This window comes from Triticum aestivum, chromosome 5B, assembly GCF_018294505.1.
Source record: "Triticum aestivum cultivar Chinese Spring chromosome 5B, IWGSC CS RefSeq v2.1, whole genome shotgun sequence".
In the NCBI taxonomy this organism is placed as follows: Eukaryota; Viridiplantae; Streptophyta; class Magnoliopsida; order Poales; family Poaceae; genus Triticum; species Triticum aestivum.
The window spans coordinates 562,192,856-562,201,330 of record NC_057807.1 but is presented as its reverse complement, the minus strand read 5'-3'; positions in this window follow the sequence as shown (position 1 = coordinate 562,201,330).

Here is an 8,475-nt window from a genome sequence, read left to right as displayed (position 1 = left end):
GCACTCCGCCAAGCGATTGTTGTGATTTGCCTTAGGTTGGTATAAAGAGTTTCAATGATCTCTGAATCAAAGGTAATTCTTTTTGCCACTTAAGGTAATAATTCTACGAGTCACCTCCTCTAAGATGTTCCGTTATGGTATCATGGCAACTCAACTCCTCGCTACGTTGACAACCATTCACCACCTTCTTAAGTGTGGAGTTATTGTCTACCTAGCGCACCCTCGCCATATGTTCCACTCCATCCCTCTAAATGTGTGCTTCATGTCTCAGCTCGAGAGATGTTGCTATGTCTCATTCCATGAGTTGATCCTAAGTTGTTCGGCCTTCGATAAGATCGATCCTTCTAGAGTCTTTCTTTCCCTCTCGTAGTCATGTTAGTTGGAGTTCTCAGAGCAAGACATCAAGACAATGATGGTGATCGAATCAACGTTCTTATAGGGTGCAACCTGTATCGTGAAGATCGTGTTAGCTTGTGTCCCTTTGTCTTCTTACCTCACGTCTTGAATCTCGGGATGAGATTATTGTTTAGTGGGGGTGAGTTGTCACATCCCTAATTCTGTTCTGACCTACGCTAGCTTCCATGTGAGCATCATGTTTAAATTCAAATGAAACTTGAATTGAGGAATTTTCAAAAGACTCAGAAAACCTCTAAAAATAACCAACATTTAAATCTCATCAAATGAGTCCAAGAAAATGTTCCTGTTATTCTGTGAAAATATTGGCATGAGGTAAAATTCAAACCAATATTTTCAGAGTCACAGAAATAATTTATTTTGGGTCTTTGATTTAAATCAATAATATATTTGGGTTGGAATTATTTCTGCTATATAAGAAATAATGTTCAAATATTTTGTAAGTTTGCATGTGACCTTGGACTAGCCCTCTGAGCTCACATAAAATTTTACAAAAAGTTTTAAAATGGTTTAGTTTCCAAACTGAACCAAGTCAAAATAACAGAAATAGAAAAACTATAATAAAAGAGAGAGAGAGAGAGAGAGAGACTCACCTGGGCACTTACCTGGCGCCCACCAAGCCCACCTGGGCCTCACCTGTGCTGGCCCAGCCCACCTGGCCTGGTGCTAGCCATCCCCAACCTCTGCCAGTAGGCAGAGGAGGGACAACGCACGGCGCGCGTAGGCGCCACGCCACCAGGCTGCCTGCCTGCGTCGCCTGGCCACCGCGACACCTTGCGTCTTCTCCTTGGTGCCGCCTCGACCCCCTGGACACCACTCTTCCCTCCTCTGCCCTCGCCCTCGTCTTCTCCCGCTACGGCCGATGTGCCCATAAGCCGCCGCCGCCGCAGTCGACGCCACCGCCTGTCCCTCGCCCCCTAGAGCTGCCCATGAGCTCCGCCTAGTCCCTCTCCTCCTCCTCACAGAGCCGCGCCGACGCCGGACGCCCTGCATCACCCTCTGCCCTGCCATCTTCGCCGCCTCTGCCCGGAGATCACTGCCGTCAACTCGCCGTCGCAGAAGCTTCCCCGAGCCTGCTGAGCTTCTCTCCCGACCACTTGTGAGCTCCTGCGCCTTCCCCCTCTCTCCCGGCACTCTAACTCGCCCTCTAGCGCTAGCGCTGCCGTGCCCGAGAGCTTGTTGCCGCCGTCCATGGCACCACCGCGGCCACAGCTGCTGCCACCGCGTCCGAGCTCGTCAGCGTGCTCAGCGCACCCCCAGGAGCACGTAGCACTCTTCGACTTCTCCTCTAGTGCATCGTAGCATCGCCACCGTCTGCACCCGAACTCCGGCCGCCGCAAAAATTGCCGCCGTCGTCGTTTTAGTCCACTCTGGTGCGAGCTGTTGCCTCCGTTGGATGCACGAGACTCTCAGCTTTCCGTAGCCGTAAACCGCGTCCAAAACCATGCCCTGTGGGCGTTTTCCGAAGCCCTCCGCCGCGTCTGGACTTGCCGGCGGCTAAACGCCGGCGACTGCTTACCCGTTGATTGGCGTGGGTTGACCCCACTACCCGGTTTGACTTCCCCCTCTCTCTCACTGACTTGCGGGCCCTGCCGGACTAATTACTCTAGTTAGCAATAATTAACTAGGTTAGTATTAGTTTAACGCTAACTAAACTTAGTTAGTTTAACTAACAGCTCACACATGGGACCCACTGGTCAGGTTTGACCTGGACCTGGCGTGTTGACCTGCTGATGTCACATTCATGTCATGCCGACGCAATAAGCTATTTTCTGGATTTATTTTAATTCGGGAAATTTCAGAAATTTGCCTAAACTTCTACAATTCATAGAAATTAATCTATAACTCAGAATGAAATAAGTTATATATGAAAAATGATTAAAAAAATCCAAAGAATCTGTTTATGGAATTTCCATGCATGTTAGAGCAACCTAACCTTGCTGTTTAGATGAAACAATTTAATGCACCTTTATGACTTCATAAAATGGGTTTGCATTTGAATCTTTGGTTCAAATGGACTCATTTAAATCTGTTCTAGCTTGCATTAGCCCAAAACACATTCATTTTGCCATGTCATGATCATGCATCATATTGTGCATTGCATTGATTGTGTTCCCTCTCGTTTGCTGGTGATTGTCCCCTCTCAGTATACGACATTCGACGATGAGTTCGATGACACCAATGAAGAACTATACTATCTTCAGAAGTGTCAGGCAAGCAAAAACCCCTTGTTCATTCCGATATAATCCCACTCTCTCGCTCCTGTTCTCTTTTAGCTGTTACTTGCTACGGTAGCTGAACCCCTTTATCCTCTGCATGACCTGTCATTGCCACGGTAAATAGATGAAACCCACTAGCATGAGTAGGAGTTGTTTGAGCCCTGTTGTGCCTACTCATTCATCCTTGTTTGTCATGCCTGCTACTGCTTAGAGTTGAGTCAGGTCTAATTCTTCGGGGATGAATCAGAGGTGTGTGAACATGTCCTACTGTGTGTGAGCTAAGTGTGTGAACACGATTTGGTAAAGGTAGCGGTGACAGGCTATGTAGGAGTACATGGTGTGTTGTCTCATTGAAGCCGTCCTCAGGAACTGAGTTCTGTGTTTGTGATCCATGAAACAGTTACTACCACGCATTGGGCCCAAAACCAATGGACCCTCTCGGCTTCTTAATCACCCTTGTCCTCTATCCAGGAGTTGCAAGTAGTTTCTGGTGTTTGTAGTATGCTAGAGGCCATGGGCAGCGCTGACCGGAGGGGTGGGCTGTGATGCGGTAGGCACGTGGTTGGGTATATCGGGTGCCCGTTTGGTGTCACGGAACCCTGTACACATCATTCGGGGCCGTATGTGGAAACCTCGGCCGGACTCCCTGCGGATGGAACCTGAATAGGCGATAAACCTGGACTAGAGACTTGAGTGTTTAGGTAGGCCGTGGCCGACACCCTCGCTGGGCTTCCGCTTGAAGGTTGCCGAGTACATGTCGTGTAAACGACGGTAAGTAGTGAGAGCGTGTGTGAAGAAGTACACACCTCCAGGGTTAACATCATCTATTCGAATAGCCGTGTCCACAGAAAAGGACTTCTGGGTTACCTGTACAGTTCATAGACAAGTGAAAGTGGATACTCTAAAATACGCAAGATAAGTGTGAGTGCTACGGATGGCGTTCTCGTAGGGAGACGGGAGCGGATCCATAGTGGTGTATTAATATGGTGAATATGTGGACTCGTGTGCGCCACCTCAAAAGAGTTACTTGCAGTCGTAGTTTAGGATAGCCACCGAGTCAAAGTTGGCTTGCTGCAGTTAAACCCCACCACCCCCTTTGTTGATAATGATGCATATGTAGTTAGTTCTGATGTAAGTCTTGCTGGGTACATTTGTACTCATGTTTTCCTATTTTAAGTTTTTGCAGAGACTTCCGTCTCACCAGTAGTTCCGCGTGGACTTCGACGTTTAGCTTGTTACCTCAGCTATGATCTTGTGCCCTCGGCAGGATCTGGTAGATAGTCAGGCTTCTCAGCCTTTTTCATTTGTAGATGTCTGTACTCAGACATGTTAAGCTTCCGCTTGTGCTTTGACCTATATGCTCTGAATGTTGGGTCGTGAGTCCCATGTTTGTAATATCTCGCTCCTTGGAGCCTATTGAATAAAATACTTGAGTTGTAGAGTCATGTTGTGATGCCATGTTGTATTTGCACATATCGAGCATATTGTGTGTATGTTATTGAAATGCTTGATATGTGTGGGATCTGACTATCTAGTTGTTTATCCTTAGTAGCCTCTCTTACCGGGAAATGTCTCCTAGTGTTTCCACTAAGCCATTGGAGCTTGCTACGGCTCCGGAACACTTAGGTTGGCCGGCATGTGTCTTTCTTCGTTCTTGTGTTTGTCCCCTCGGGGAAATGTCACGCGATGAATTCCAGAGTCCTGTTAGCCCGCTACAGCCCGGTTCACCGGAGTCCTGCTAGCCCAGTGCTACAGCCTGGATTCACTCGCGGATGACCGACACGTTCGATGTTGGGTCATGGCTGCCTGTCCGTGTAAGTTTGTGCCACTTTTGGTTTATGACTAGCCATGTCAGCCCAGGCTCCTTAGCATATGGATGCTAGCGACACTATCATATAGGTGTGCCAAAAGGCGCAAACGGTCCCGGACAAAGGTAAGGCGACACCCGTGGGAATACCGTGCGTGAGGCCGCAAAGTGATATGAGGTGTTACATGCTAGATCGATGTGGCATTGAGTCGGGGTCCTGACAGCGGTATAAGTAGTGCCAGTGATAATAACATCATCGCCACCTTTTGATGGGCTCGATGGATTGACACTATCTTTGGCTGGGCTCGGCGGATTAGCAGTAGGGCTTGGCAGATTAGCAGCTGGATTCAGCGAATCAGCATCTGGACTTGGAGGCGTGACATGTGGACTTGACGTATATCAACATGTGTAGTCGGCTCAGCTTCGGGCGGATTCGCATCAGTGGCTGGATCCGGTGGGGCAGAGTCATCCATAATAACATCAGTGTCTCTACCGGCATCTTCTGGAGTCTTCTCCGGTTCAACTTCATCAGTAGGTTCACTGGTCTTGGCTTTCTTGCTCAACCGGCCCTTGGCACTATAAGATCAAAACAGAAGATTAGTATGGTAAACCGATACATGAAGGAAAAAGTTAAAGGGCAGTATACTTACCCGGGAACGGTTTTAAGGGGAGGCAGCTGAGTGGTTGATGAACCACCAGATGAGGAATTAGAGGACACCTGATAATTCGAGTCAGACAGATTAAGTGGGTTCCGGAAGCAACCCGCCAGGGGACAAGGCTTATTAAAAGAAAAGGAGACCTCCGGATGACGCTTCCGGGGTGAAGTGTCTGGTAAACTAGAGGAAGTGACATGTTGACCACTGTGTCGGGTTGTGCGACGACCTTCTTGTTGCTGTGTCTTCAAAGAAAATTGTGGATCCAAATGAGCAAGTGGATGAGAGTGTTTTACTTTCCGAACTGCACGATGAAATTTCTGAACCGGCACATCATATGAATCGGAGGAAAGGGAGATTACCTCAACATGATCAGCGCGGCTGGCTTCCGCATCATCCTGATAATAGTCATTGTTAATAAGGTGTATGAAAAAGGAGCCAAGGGAGTCATGTTGTACCTCTTGATCCGAATCTTCAATATCTTCAGGCGGATTAGCGTTTCGCCGGTCTTCTTCTTGGCTGCTCTCTTTATAACTTTGCTCTTGGCACGAGGAGCCCTTGCCGGTTTGTCTGAAGCTTTCCTTTTCCAAAAGGAGCTATTGGCCTGGAAAATTAAACAAAGGTTTATTAGAGCAATGTTAAAGCGGAGGCGGATCAAGAAAGCACATGGTTAAAATCTTTACCGTTGGCGGTTTGTTGGAGGAGTAAAAAGGGGGCCAGCCCGGTTTGGCTGCATGCAGCCATCGGTTCATCTAACATCTTCTTCACAGATCTGTGACTTCATCATCAGTCATTTCTATCTCATTAAACCATTGAGGATCCTTGGCATTACCGGTATAGTCGCGCATCAATCCGGGGCGGCGGCTTAAAGGAAGGACATGCCATGCAACCCAGTAGCGAACAAGGTCAACGCCAGTCAAACCGTTGGCTAGAAGAGCCCGGAGTTTGGCAAGTTGAGGTGCGAAAGCCTGTCGCTCCTTGGCGGTGAACCGTTGAGGCAGTGGATGGCCATTGCTAAGCTTGTGAGTGCGGTAACCCGGCAAGGGATTCTCTCTGGCAGGGGCAGTATTCTTACAGTAAAACCATGTTTGGTTCCAGTCTTTAGGATGGCTATGGTGCTTTGCATGAGGGAAATCAACTCCCTTTCTCTTTTGGATTGAAAACCCACCAAGTTCAGTATTGGGGCCGTCAGAAAACTCAGTTCGGCGGTTTAAATGGAAGAAATCCCAGAAGAGTTCAACAGTTGGTTCCTCTTGAAGGTAAACTTCGCAGAACACTTGGAAATTGCATATGTTGGACACAGAATTTGGTCCAATGTCCTGAGGATGGAGTTGAAAGCTGGCAAGCACATCCCGGAAGAACTTTGGTCCGGGAGGGCTGAATCCCCGGTCTAAATGCTGCATAAAAACAATTACTTCGCCATCTTGGGGCTCGGGAGGGCACTCAGGGCCAGGAACTCGCCAATGAAGGATATTTTTTGAGGCTAAAGCGCTAGTTACAATGTATCCATTGATTTGTGTTTCCGTGATCCGGGAAGGAACCCAGTTGCAAGCGGCGAATTGCTTGGTCATCTTGGAAACGAACTGTCAAAGGAAAAATGAAGGCCGGTTTACGATAGATGGTTGATATGTACTAATCTATGTTGAACCGGGGAATTTGATGAAAACATATATGTGAGTTAAACCGGAGTTCTCTATTCAAGACAAGATGACGGTTTAAGTGAGGGCTAATGGATATGGCGGATTATCAACTATTAAGGGTTAAACCGCCCTTAAACAGAAGAAGCAGAGTTGAAATCTACTAAGTGTTTACAGAAACAGATTTCACAGTGTGGCAGTATAATTTTGGATCTACCATGGTTTAGTAAAGAAATTTTATCTGAATCCCTACAATGGCGCTAAGAGGAACAGAGAAGGTCCAGATGCAGTTTTTCTACGAACAGTAAGGCGTTATGGTGTGACTGACTAAAGTTACGGATCTAGCCACAAAAGAAATAACCAGGTGTAGCTAGATTCAGTAAAAGGCTCAAGGAAAGATAGAGAAGCACTGATGAACATCAATGAACACAGATGAACTTGAAGCCCTAATGGAGATCTAGGGTTAGGGGAAGGAAGGTTTACCAGGGCCACACAGCGGCAGCGGAGTATCGCAGGAGCTCTGGTCCAAATAGGGTGATGTAGCGGCCTAGGTTGGTGCAGATTCGAGGTCCGACGATGGCGGCGGCGGCGCTGGAGTTCTTCGGGTCACGAGGAGGAAGACGAGAGGCAAGGGGGGGGGAATGGAAAGACCCCCCGGCTCTATTTATAAAGAAAAGGGGACAAACGGCAGGCGCAAAAATTGAGGAGCCTAAAGCGGCGAAAGGGGGCCGCGGCTGTCGCCTCAATCTTCGGGATGTAATTAATGAAGGGTATCTTTTTATGTAGAAGATGACATCATGACGATTTACTGCAGTGACAGAAGATGACGTCATGGCGGTTTACCAAAATTTACAGGGAAACGGCAACATGGCGGTTTACAGGAGTCATCAGAAGATGCCCGTGGAATTTGTCTAAGTGTTGAAGATTGACATGAACAGGTTCAAATCAATCTGGGGCCTAATGTTGAGGATATAACTACTGAGTATAAACCGCCCAAGAGGGGCCGGTTCATGCTCAACCATACCGAAGACCATGAAGATAAGAAGATGGCGCTTTACTGATGAAGCTTAGAGGCCTAAACCCAGAGGCGGATTAGGGCCCATAGCGGTAAACCGCCATAGTTGTATACTTGTATTGTAAGTTAGGGAAAGGAAGAGACCGAGTCGAACACTTGTATGAGTCGGCCTCGGAACTCTGTAAACCGGCCGGGCGTCGACCTGTGTATATAAAGGGACGACCCGGCGGCGGTTCAGGGACAACAGACAACAACTCGGGACCCAGGCTAGCGTGTTTGCTCCCTGGTTATCGAAACCCCAATAATCCCATCACAAACTAGACGTAGGCTTTTACCTTCATCGAAGGGGCCGAACTAGTATAACTCTCGTGTCTCTTGTCCGGTTTAAACCCTTCAGGCTAACCTCATTGTGATGTCTCCACGACTAAGTCCTTCTGCTAGGACATCTGACGTGATATTTCCACGACAGTTACGGAGAAGGAAATCTACATATCCGAATTGCCAAACTTGCCTTCCACGCAAAGGAGAGTCCCACCCGGACACGGGACGAAGTCTTCAATCTTGTATCTTCATAGTCCAACAGTTCGGCACAAGTACATAGTCCGACTGTCCGAGGACCCCCTAATCCAGGACTCCCTTAGTAGCCCCTGAACCAGGCTTCAATGACGATGAGTCTGGCGCACAGATTGTCTTCAGCATTGCAAGGCGGGTTCCTTCTCCGAATACGTCA